Source organism: Podarcis muralis, chromosome W (assembly GCF_964188315.1).
Source record: "Podarcis muralis chromosome W, rPodMur119.hap1.1, whole genome shotgun sequence".
NCBI lineage: Eukaryota > Metazoa > Chordata > Lepidosauria > Squamata > Lacertidae > Podarcis > Podarcis muralis.
This window is the reverse complement of record NC_135674.1, coordinates 9,181,300-9,192,499: the sequence shown is the minus strand read 5'-3', so window position 1 is coordinate 9,192,499 and position 11,200 is coordinate 9,181,300. Positions and strand designations below refer to the sequence as shown.

The following is an 11,200-nucleotide window of genomic DNA, read 5'->3' as shown; positions in this document are numbered from 1 at the left end:
ACGCATTTGTGGAAGTTGCTTTAGCGCGTTATCCATGGCACCTAAGAGGAAGCACTCTGCGGCGGAATCAGCTCACACCTCAGGCTGCATGGGTGCCAATAGCCGTAATTCATCGCGGGTGCCACATGGACGGGATAATAACCCCAAACCTATTTCACACATCCTAAATGCCTTTAGATCGCGGGTGCAACATGGATGGGATAATAACCCCAAACCTATTTCACACATCCTAAATGCCTTTAGATCGCAGGTGCCACATGGACGGGATAATAACCCCAAACCTATTTCACACATCCTAAATACCTTTAGATCGTTCATTGATTATTATGAGCAGCATTTTTAACCCCATGCCCTCCGCTGCTAACCCTGATATGATGCCAGATACCCAGGGGGTTCCGGAGAGCCCACCTCTCACCCAGGTTGATGACCCCCCAGGCACCTCTGCCGCCCTCTTCAACGATGCTCAGTTCTCAGGCACAGGCCCAAGCTCTCAGGCAGTAGCGGCGGCAGTGCATACTAGGTCTCGGGCTCACTTGGCATCATCTGGTCCTCAGAACAGCATTGGGTTGCCTGCGCAGAGGCCGCCGGCCTGTGTCAATAACCCTGTTGTGTCCAGTTCTTTCAATCCTTCACAGAATAAGCAGCCCAGGGTCCAACTTCCAGAATCGGGCACCTCGTCAGCCGGTGAGGAGGAACAGCAGCTGGAGGGGGAGCTTCCGACAGCTGAGGTGGCGGTCATCCCGTATGTTGAGAAGAAGCCATTAGATTCTTATTGCATGGGTAAGCCGGACCTAAGAGGCGAGCCAAAGTGCAAGGTGTGTTGGGAATTCAATAAGGGGTCATGCCAAGGGCAGTCTTGTAAGTATCCGCACGAGTGTGAGAGGTGTGCAGGGGTACACCCAGCCGCAGCATGTTACAAAGAGAAGCAGCCCTTTCAGGGATGTCGGGGGTTCCATCATTCTAGTTCCAGAGGAGCCCCCGCAGCAGGGAATAGACGATAGGGACCCTCCGGGTCTAGCATTTTCACTGATCCAGCTCCCTCCTCTCCGCAACCTCTTGTCTAGCTATCCAGACGAAAGCGCACCATCCTTTCTTTGGAAGGGTTTTTTTCAGAGGGTTTCAGAATACCACTAACCGACTCTTTAATTGCAAAGGATTCCCCTAACCAGAGGTCAGTAAGGGAAAGGCTTGAGGTTGCAGAAAAGAAAATAGCTAAGAAAGTGGCCGCAGGGAGGGTGGCTGGTCCATTCGTACACGCCCCTATCCCAAACCTGCACATCTCGCCCCTTGGTATTGTACCCAAAAAGACCCATGGTGAGTTCAGATTAATCCACAACCTTTCTTACCCTAAGGGTGGCCCAGTATACAATGCCATTCCACCGGAATTGTGCTCAGTAAAATATGCCACCCCCTTCATGGATCACTGCCTTGCCGTGGCGAAGGGGCTTGAAGAACTCAGAGAAGCTATGAACTACGCCGAGCAGGGCACACAAGATGAACAAGTCATAGTGGAGAGTTTTGACCAAACGTGATCCACCTGGAGGAGGAACCGGCAAGCCACTCCAGTATCCTGCCAAGAAAACTCCATGGACAAAGACAACAGGCATATAAAAGTTATGACGCTGGAAGATGAGCCCCTCAGGTCAGAAGGCGTCCAACATGCTACTGGGGAAGAGCGGAGGACAAGTACAAGTAGATTCAGAGCTGATGAAGCGGCTGGGCCAAAGCCGAAAGGACGCTCAGTTGCGGATATGCCTGGAAGCGAAAGGAAAGTCCAATGCTGTAAAGGAAAATATTGCATAGGAACCTGGAATGTAAGAACCATGAACCTGGGTAAGTTGGAGGTGGTCAAAAATGAGATGGCAAGAATAAATATTGACATCCTGGGCATCAGTGAACTAAAATGGACGGGAATGGGCGAATTCAGTTCAGATGACCATCACATCTACTACTGTGGGCAAGAAACCCGTAAAAGAAATGGAGTGGCCCTCATAGTCAACAAAAGAGTGGCGAAAGCTGTACTGGGATGCAGTCTCAAAAATGATAGAATGATCTCGATACGAATCCAAGGCAGACCTTTTAACATCACAGTAATCCAAGTTTATGCACCAACTACTGGCGCCGAAGAAACTGAAATTGACCAATTCTATGAAGACTTACAAGACCTTATAGAAGTGACACCAAAGAAGGATGTTCTTCTAATTATAGGGGATTGGAATGCTAAAGTAGGGAGGCAAGAGACAAAAGGAACAACTGGCAAGTTTGGCCTTGGAGTTCAAAACGAAGCAGGGCAAAGGCTAATAGAGTTCTGCCAAGAGAACAAGCTGGTCATCACAAACACTCTTTTCCAAAAACACAAGAGACGACTCTACACATGGACATCACCAGATGGGCAGCATCGAAATCAGATTGATTATATTCTCTGCAGCCAAAGATGGAGAAGCTCTATACAGTCAGCAAAAACAAGACCTGGAGCTGACTGTGGCTCAGATCATCAGCTTCTTATAGCAAAATTCAAGCTTAAACTGAAGAAAGTAGGAAAAACCACTGGGCCAGTAAGATACAATCTAAGTCAAATCCCTTATGAATACACAGTGGAAGTGAGGAACAGGTTTAAGGATTTAGATTTGGTGGACAGAGTGCCTGAAGAACTATGGATGGAGGCTCGTAACATTGTACAGGAGGCAGCAACGAAAACCATCCCAATGAAAAGGAAATGCAAGAAAGCAAAGTGGCTGTCCAACGAGGCCTTACAAATAGCAGAGGAGAGAAGGCAAGCAAAATGTGAGGGAGATAGTGAAAGATACAGGAAATTGAATGCAGATTTCCAAAGAATAGCAAGGAGAGACAAGAAGGCCTTCTTAAACGAGCAATGCAAACAAATAGAGGAAAACAACAGAATGGGAAGAACCAGAGATCTGTACAAGAAAATTGGAGATATGAAAGGAACATTTCGTACAAAGATTACCATAATAAAGGACAAAAGTGGTAAGGACCTAACAGAAGCAGAAGACATCAAGAAGAGGTGGCAAGAATACACAGAGGAATTATACCAGAAGGATATGGATGTCTCGTACACCCCAGGTAGTGTGGTTGCTGACCTTGAGCCAGACATCCTGGAAAGTGAAGTCAAATGGGCCTTAGAAAGCACTGCAAATAACAAGGCCAGTGGAAGTGATGGTATTCCAGCTGAACTATTTAAAATTTTAAAAGATGATGCTGTTAAGGTGCTACACTCAATATGCCAGCAAATTTGGAAAACTCAGCAGTGGCCAGAAGATTGGAGAAGATCAGTCTACATCCCAATCCCAAAGAAAGGCAGTGCCAAAGAATGCTCCAACTACCGCACAATTGCACTCATTTCACACGCTAGCAAGGTTATGCTTAAAATTCTACAAGGCAGGCTCAAGCAGTATGTGGATCGAGAACTCCCAGAAGTGCAAGCTGGATTTAGAAGAGGCAGAGGAACCAGAGACCAAATTGCAAACATGCGCTGGATTATGGAGAAAGCTAGAGAGTTCCAGAAAGACATCTACTTCTGCTTCATTGACTATGCAAAAGCCTTTGACTGTGTCGACCACAGCAAACTATGGCAAGTTCTTAAAGAAATGGGAGTGCCTGATCACCTCATCTGTCTCCTGAGAAATCTCTATGTGGGACAAGAAGCTACAGTTAGAACTGGATATGGAACAACTGATTGGTTCAAAATTGGGAAAGGAGTACGACAAGGCTGCATTTTGTCTCCCTGCTTATTTAATTTGTATGCAGAATACATCATGCGAAAGGCTGGGCTGGATGAATCCCAAGCTGGAATTAAGATTGCCGGAAGAAATATCAACAACCTCAGATATGCAGATGACACAACCTTGATGGCAGAAAGTGAGGAGGAATTAAAGAACCTTTTAATGAGGGTGAAAGAGGAGAGCGCAAAATATGGTCTGAAGCTCAACATCAAAAAAACGAAGATCATGGCCACTGGGCCCATCACCTCCTGGCAAATAGAAGGGGAAGAAATGGAGGCAGTGAGAGATTTTACTTTCTTGGGCTCCATGATCACCGCAGATGGTGACAGCAGCCACGAAATTAAAAGACGCCTGCTTCTTGGGAGAAGGGCAATGACAGGCCTAGACAGCATCTTGAGAAGTAGAGACATCACCTTGCCAACAAAGGTCCGTATAGTTAAAGCCATGGTTTTCCCAGTAGTGATGTATGGAAGTGAGAGCTGGACCATAAAGAAGGCTGATCGTCGAAGAATTGATGCTTTTGAATTATGGTGCTGGAGAAGACTCTTGAGAATCCCATGGACTGCAAGAAGATCAAACGCATCCATTCTTAAGGAAATCAGCCCTGAGTGCTCACTGGAAGGACAGATCGTGAAGCTGAGGCTCCAGTACTTTGGCCACCTCATGAGAAGAGAAGACTCCCTGGAGAAGACCCTGATGCTGGGAAAGATGGAGGGCACAAGGAGAAGGGGGCGACAGAGGATGAGATGGTTGGATAGTGTTTTCGAGGTTACCAGCATGAGTTTGACCAAACTGCGGGAGGTAGTGGAGGACAGAGGTGCCTGGCGTGCTCTGGTCCATGGGGTCACGAAGAGTCGGACACGACTAAACGACTAAACAACAACAACAACAACAAAATATGCCACCTTCGATCAGGCAGTAAGACTTATCCAGAATTTTGGTCATGGGGCACTCTTGGCAAAATGTGACAGCTTTCCGTCTATTGCCGGTTCATCCCAATGACCTCCATGTGCTGGGACTCAAATTTCAAGGGAAATATTACATTGGCAAGGCTATGCTGATGGGTTGATCTGTAGCCTGCTCGGCCTTTGAGACATTTAGCACCTTTTGGGACTGGGCCTTGTGCTACAGAACCAACTCACCTGGGGTGACGCGTTACCTCGGTGACTTTCTGCTCATTGGGAAGCCCAATACCGGCGAATGTGCCTCCCTTCTGGAGGCCTTTTCAGCTTTGGCCCGGGAGCTGGGAGTTCCCCTCGAGGCAGATAAGACGGACCCACAACGCGCCTTATTTACCTGGGTATAGAGCTTGACACAGCAGCTCAATCCGCCCGCCTGCTAGAGGAGAAAATAATTGCCCTTAAGGAAACAATTCGTCAAACCCTTCCCCTAAAATAAATAAATAAATAAATAGGTCACTCTTAGACAGGTCCAGTCCTTGCTAGATCATTTCAACTTCGCGTGTAGAGTAGTTTCACTGGGCCGCCCACTTTGCTCCCCAAGTTGGTCAAGGCAGACCTTGAGATGTGGATCAGATTTCTGGAACACTGCAACGGAGTCTCCCTATCGCGGGAAATCCTTAATTTGGCCTCTGATTTCCAGGTCCATCCATCCCAATGCGGCAGGGTCCCTGGCCTTTGGTCTGTTCTTTAAGGGACGTTGGCGCGCGCAACAATGGCCAGCGGAGTGGCAAGGGGAGGCCATAATGCGGAATCTCACTTTTCTGGAGTTTTTTCTCATAGTTGTGGCTGTTCACATATGGACCGAGGAGTTCTGGAATCGCCGGGTGCTTCAGAACTGATAACCAGGTGGTGGTTAACGTACTGGCTAGCAGTCATCACGTTCCGAGAGGGGTCTCGCCTACTTTGATCATTTGTGCCGTTAGCACCTTGGGCTCAGCTGCTGCCAGAACCCTTTCCGGATCACCTATGGAACTTTGGAGATGCAAAGTGATCAAGGGAGTATTTGCGTCTGTTGCACCCTCTACCCTCAGGTCTTATAAAAAAGTATGGTGCGACTTCACGGGTTTCAGGTCCAAAGTATCGTCCCTTTCCCCTAACGTATGAAACTTAGGTCAATTTGCTGGTCCAAGTTTGAGGCCCAGCTGTTCTCTGCAGCATACGCTATAGCCTTTTTTGGTGCCTTTAGGGTCGGTGAGATGGTAGCATAAGCTACCTCAAGTGGGAAAACGTGCGGCCTCCTCCTGGAGGAAGTGCACGTGTCCAGTTCAGGTGTGATGGTGCGGGTGCGTCAGTCTAAGACGGACCAGGGCGGTAAGGGCACCATAGTCCAACTCACGGCCTCCGGCCAGAGGGGCCCATGCCCAGTAAAGGACACCAGGAGATACCTTTACCTCAGACCTCCCAGCCTTGGCCCGCTCTTTATTAAGGAGGATGGATCCCGATTGATGAGGCACCAGTTCACCAGGGTACTTCGCAAAGCGATAGATGCCTGTGGCTTCCCTTCCAAAGACTACACGGCACATTCATTTAGGATTGGTGTGGCCACAACGGCCACACACATGGGCCTTCCGACAGACAGGATCAAGGAGATGGGCCACTGGAAATCTAATGCCTACAAAAGTATTCTGAGAATGCTCCGCTTACCTGTCTTTTCTTTCTTTATTCTTAGCTGTCTTTGGTAGTCCAGTGTGGATTTGCGGCCACAGTATCGTGCATTGGGCCCGCCTTTAGGCAGCAAGTTCCGGCTGCATGCCTAAACTGGGGCTACCATCGTGGGTGCGAGTTTCCTGGTTGTCAAGAAGGGGCATGCGCTGGCAAGAACTCATGCCACTGCTGAAGGCAAAAGCTGTGCTGTTGGGCCCCCCTAACATTCTAATCATTCAGCTGGGTGAGAACAACCTGGCTAGCAGGAAGAGTGTGGACTTGTTGTGGTACATGAGTAAGGTCTTGGATGAGTTGGCTGCCTTATTTCCCAGAACAACCCTGTTCTGGTCCTCTCTCTTGAAGAGAAAGGTTTGGCGCGGTGCGCATAACATTATGGCCATCGAGAAATCCAGGAAACTCTTGAATCGCGCGGTAGCGCGCAAAGTGCGTTTTATGAATGGCCTAGTTATATCTCATGATGATATCCAGATTGGCGACCAGACCCTATTCCAGGATGATGGCGTTCATCTTTCAAATCGGGGAAATGACATATGGCTGGCTAACATATCCAATAGTCTTAGGGATTGGTTGCAGCTGTGAGGGTATTGGCGGCAAGCCTTTTGGCTCGGGTGGCAGTTAGGCATTGGAATGTGTTGTTGGTGTTTCGGGGGGCAAGGTGTGGCCATCGCCTTCCCCGGCAATTTTGGGTATTCCACTAAAGGAATCCGGCGGTCGTGGATCCTGTCCGATGCCCGTGTGGCGGGGGGCCATGGCACGACCCTCGGTGACATCAGGAAGAGAGCCTATAGTTGGATTAGCATCAACAGGCTTCCCCTACTGGTGGTAACCCCTCCTCAGACTCAGCCCTCTACGAGTGGGTGGAGTCTAATGTTCCGTGGTCCAATGCCTAAGCCAATACCTTCTCACATGCTGTAATCAATAAAGTTGTGGCCTTTACCTTACCCATTAACCTTACATTCTGTGTCCACGTGTCTTTATTCCCCAAGCGGGGATCGGGTCCTCGAATCACAATCAAACAGGTTTTATAAAAACAAGACAAGCTACAGATAACATCAGATTAACAATAGATTTGATAGATTTAAACAAAGATGAAGAGGCGTTTATGATATTGGCATTAGATGCAGAAAAGGCTTTTGACAGAATATATAAAGAATGCATAGGGTTTGTGTTACGTAAATTTGGTTTCCCTATAGAATACTGTAATTGGATTAAAATGTTTTGTAAAAACCCAATGTCCCGGATTGTTACAAATGGAAGAATTTCAAATTTGATTAGTTTAAATCAAGGAATGAGACAAGGATGTCCTCTTTCTCCGTTATTATTTAATCTCTGCCTGGAACCATTAACAAGAGCAATAATTCAGGATGAGCATATCAAGGGTGTAAAGCACAACAAAGATAATTACAAAATTGTATTATCTGCGGATGATATCCTTTTATTTGTTACAAAACCAGAAGATACAATTCCAAAAACTATGGAGAAAATAAAAACCTTTGGCAGAATATCGGGATATTCTATAAATTGGATAAAACCAGAGATTTTACCAATTGGGCCAAGGGCTACATTGTATAGAAAGCATCAATTTCGGATGTGCAAAGACTTTATTTAATACTTGGGTATAATGATTTCATCAGATATAGACCAAATTGTAAAATTAAATTTGAATCAAATTATAAATGAGATTTCTTTTGATATTGAAAGGTGGGGGCCTCTAAACCTCTCCCTTTGGGGAAAGGTTAATGTCCTCAAAATGAATGTTGTTCCAAAGCTTTTATACATTCTTAGAGGATTACCAATACATATTCCCAAATGTTACTTCCAAAAAATAAATCAACGATTTAGATTGTGCCTCTGTGCAAAAGTCAATTCATTAAAATAAGATATGTGTTCATTGATCTCTCTAAGTTTAAAATACAATGGGGCGCATGTAGATGTGCACATAGAGTTTAGATCGTTTTTAGTTGCCACTGCCCTTATGGTTCGTTTAAAAATATTTTTCTGTGAATATAAGGGGAGTTCTTTAATCTCAGTCACTGAGAGGTCATATTTGCCCATCAGTTGGGCAGCATGATGTACCTAGTTTTTAAGGGGTAATCCATTTGAGAGCTCAATCAGGCATTTTTTTGGTAGCCTAGTGTTGTCCATCTGTTGAACTCTAAACCAGTAACAGAATTCTTTTATCTATTTGGCTCTCTATGCTCAACGTGCGAGTTTCCAACCTGACCATGGCAGATTGCACATCTTTGGGTAAACCTAAAAGAACTCTTTAAAAATAATTCTGTGGGGGTTCCAGACCGGAGACCTTTGAGGTACCCCAAACCTCTGCACCATATAAAATCTGGGCCATTGTTTTTGCTTTATACACAGATAGAGCTGGGTTGACCAGATTTCCACCTTTACAGGCAGCGAATTTCAGAATGGCTTTTGCTGATTTAAAGGCTTGCAATTTAATATTGGATAGCTGTGTATTCCAAGATGCCGTTTCTGAATAAATGAATCCCAGATATTTAAACGTATTTACTTGGTTTATGATGTGTTCATCCAGGTGCCAAACATGCTTTTTAGAACGCTTCCCAAATACAATGACCTGCGTCTTATCATAGTTTATAGATAAAGCATTCCTCGTGCAATATGAACTTAATTTTGCAAGCAGCCATCTCAGGCCCACCTGGGTTCTAGATACAAGTACTAGGTCATCAGCATACATTAAAACTGAGTTTTTGTTCGAGAATTGTGACAGGGGCAAACTGTAGGCCCTCCAGTTCTTTAACCATGTCATTAATATAAAAATTGAACAGGAAAGGTGCCAAAATGCATCCCTGTTTGACTCCAGTAATGGTCTTAATTCTAGTGGTGAGATGGCCAGCCAGATCCACCTTTACTTGTATTGATGTGTCAGTATATAATGTTTTGATGAGAAATAATAGACGGAGGTCTATATTTGTCTTTCCCAATTTTTGCCACAGTGCGTGTCTTGGGACCGTATCAAAAGCTGACTTTAGATCGATAAAAGCAACATATAATTTTTGCTTCAAATTATGGATGTATTTACATAGCAGAAAGTTCAGCACAAAGCACTGGTCCATTGTGGATTTCCCTCTTTCGAAACCTGCCTGGACTTCAGATATCACCTTATTTGTATCTGCCCATTCTTCTAGTCTCCCAAGAAGGAGCCTGGCATATAGTTTGGAGGCTACATCTAACAAACTAATGGGTCTATAATTGGCAGGGTTTTTCTTATCACCCTTTTTATATATTGGGGCAATTATAGTCAAATTCCACCCTTCAGGTATGCGACATGAGCTGTTAATGTATGAAAACAATTTTGCAAAAATGGGTGACCAGAAATCAGGTCTTATCTTATAGATCTCCATTGGGATGATGTCTTCTCCTGGAGCTTTATTAGCTAGTTGGCTTGCGATTAGCCTCTTAATCTGATTGGGCGTGATGTCTGGCCATTCTGGCAGTTCTGATAACTGAGTATAGTAAACTTGTGGGGGTAGGTCAGGACAGGGGCCATATATTTCTGTAAAATATGTCACCCAATCCTTTCCTTGGACAGATGCTTCTAACGAGTAGCCCAGCCCATTTGTGCCTTGGGCAACCAGATGAGGACCTTATGCCCGTTATATAATGATGCAAGGAAAAGATTTTTGGTACCTATAATGACAGGGTCCCCTGGCCAGAACCCCCTTGACATGATTTTATATCTCCTTGCAGACACAGATAAGTATGTGACCTGACGGGTAGCACTTTTTGCAGCTGCTGCTAGGAAAATTAGAGCAAATTATATAGCCAAGGTAGCCATTAACTGTAAAGGTGAAGAATTTATTTGATCCTATCTATCTACCTCAGGCTATGCTCTATCTTTGTCACCACACTCTGAGTATAAATTGCACACTGTATTAATTGATATTGTTTTTAACATTAGTGACCATGTGATGATTTTAGCTTATGAATTTTACTGTTTAATGTTTTTATTTGTACATTGGGGTATTTTTATAGCTTTGTTTAGTGTACGTAATGTTTTTATAATATAAATGTTTTAAGTCTTTTTTTATCAATTCAGTATATTTTCTTTTAATTGACAAATAATTATGTGTACATTACGGCAGCCTTTGGCTATGTGCAATAAAACTGACTGAGATTGTGCCTCTGGGGTACAAAGCCACCAAAAATATCATTACATAAAATGCAACTTCCAACTAAGGAAGGTGGCTTTGGTCTCCCAAATCTGGAACTATATCACCAGGCCTACCTGTTGAGTAAGACTAACGATTGGAGATCTAGCAGGAATCCCAATTGGGCTACTCTCGAATATAGTTTCTTTGAATCTCTTGTAGGGTGGACTAAACTCTGCTCCAATTTTATGAAATATCCTATTTTCCTGGAGACTATTAAAGTACATATAAAAATTGGATGAATATAAATAAAAATAATAAGTATGACCCCTAATTTCAACATGAGAAATTAACAATATGGGCCAACCCAAAATTAAAAATTGGAAATCAAGTAATAATTTGGCAAAATTGGATGGAAAAAGGTATTTTGACATTGAATCAATTAATTGATGAAAATTACAAATTTGTGGAATATAAGACTTTGCAAGTAAAGCATGGAATAACCAGTGAAACACAATGGCAATACATCCAATTGAAACATATGTTGGAAAGGCAGTTTGGCCCTCACGCTATAGCAGCATCAGGAACACCCATGCTGCTACAAGATTTAATCTCTGCAACAAAAACAAGAAACTCTACACTTGCGCTATATCAAACCCTACTCAACAGGAAGAAATATGATTTAGAATATGATAGACAAAAATGGAGT

At 44.4% G+C, this 11,200-nt stretch overlaps 1 pseudogene; it reads left to right on the top strand.

Moving 5' to 3' along the window:
- The first annotated feature begins 347 nt into the window (after positions 1-347).
- On the top strand, positions 348-6,949 carry LOC144326461 (uncharacterized; annotated as a pseudogene).
- Positions 6,950-11,200: the final 4,251 nt, after the last annotated feature.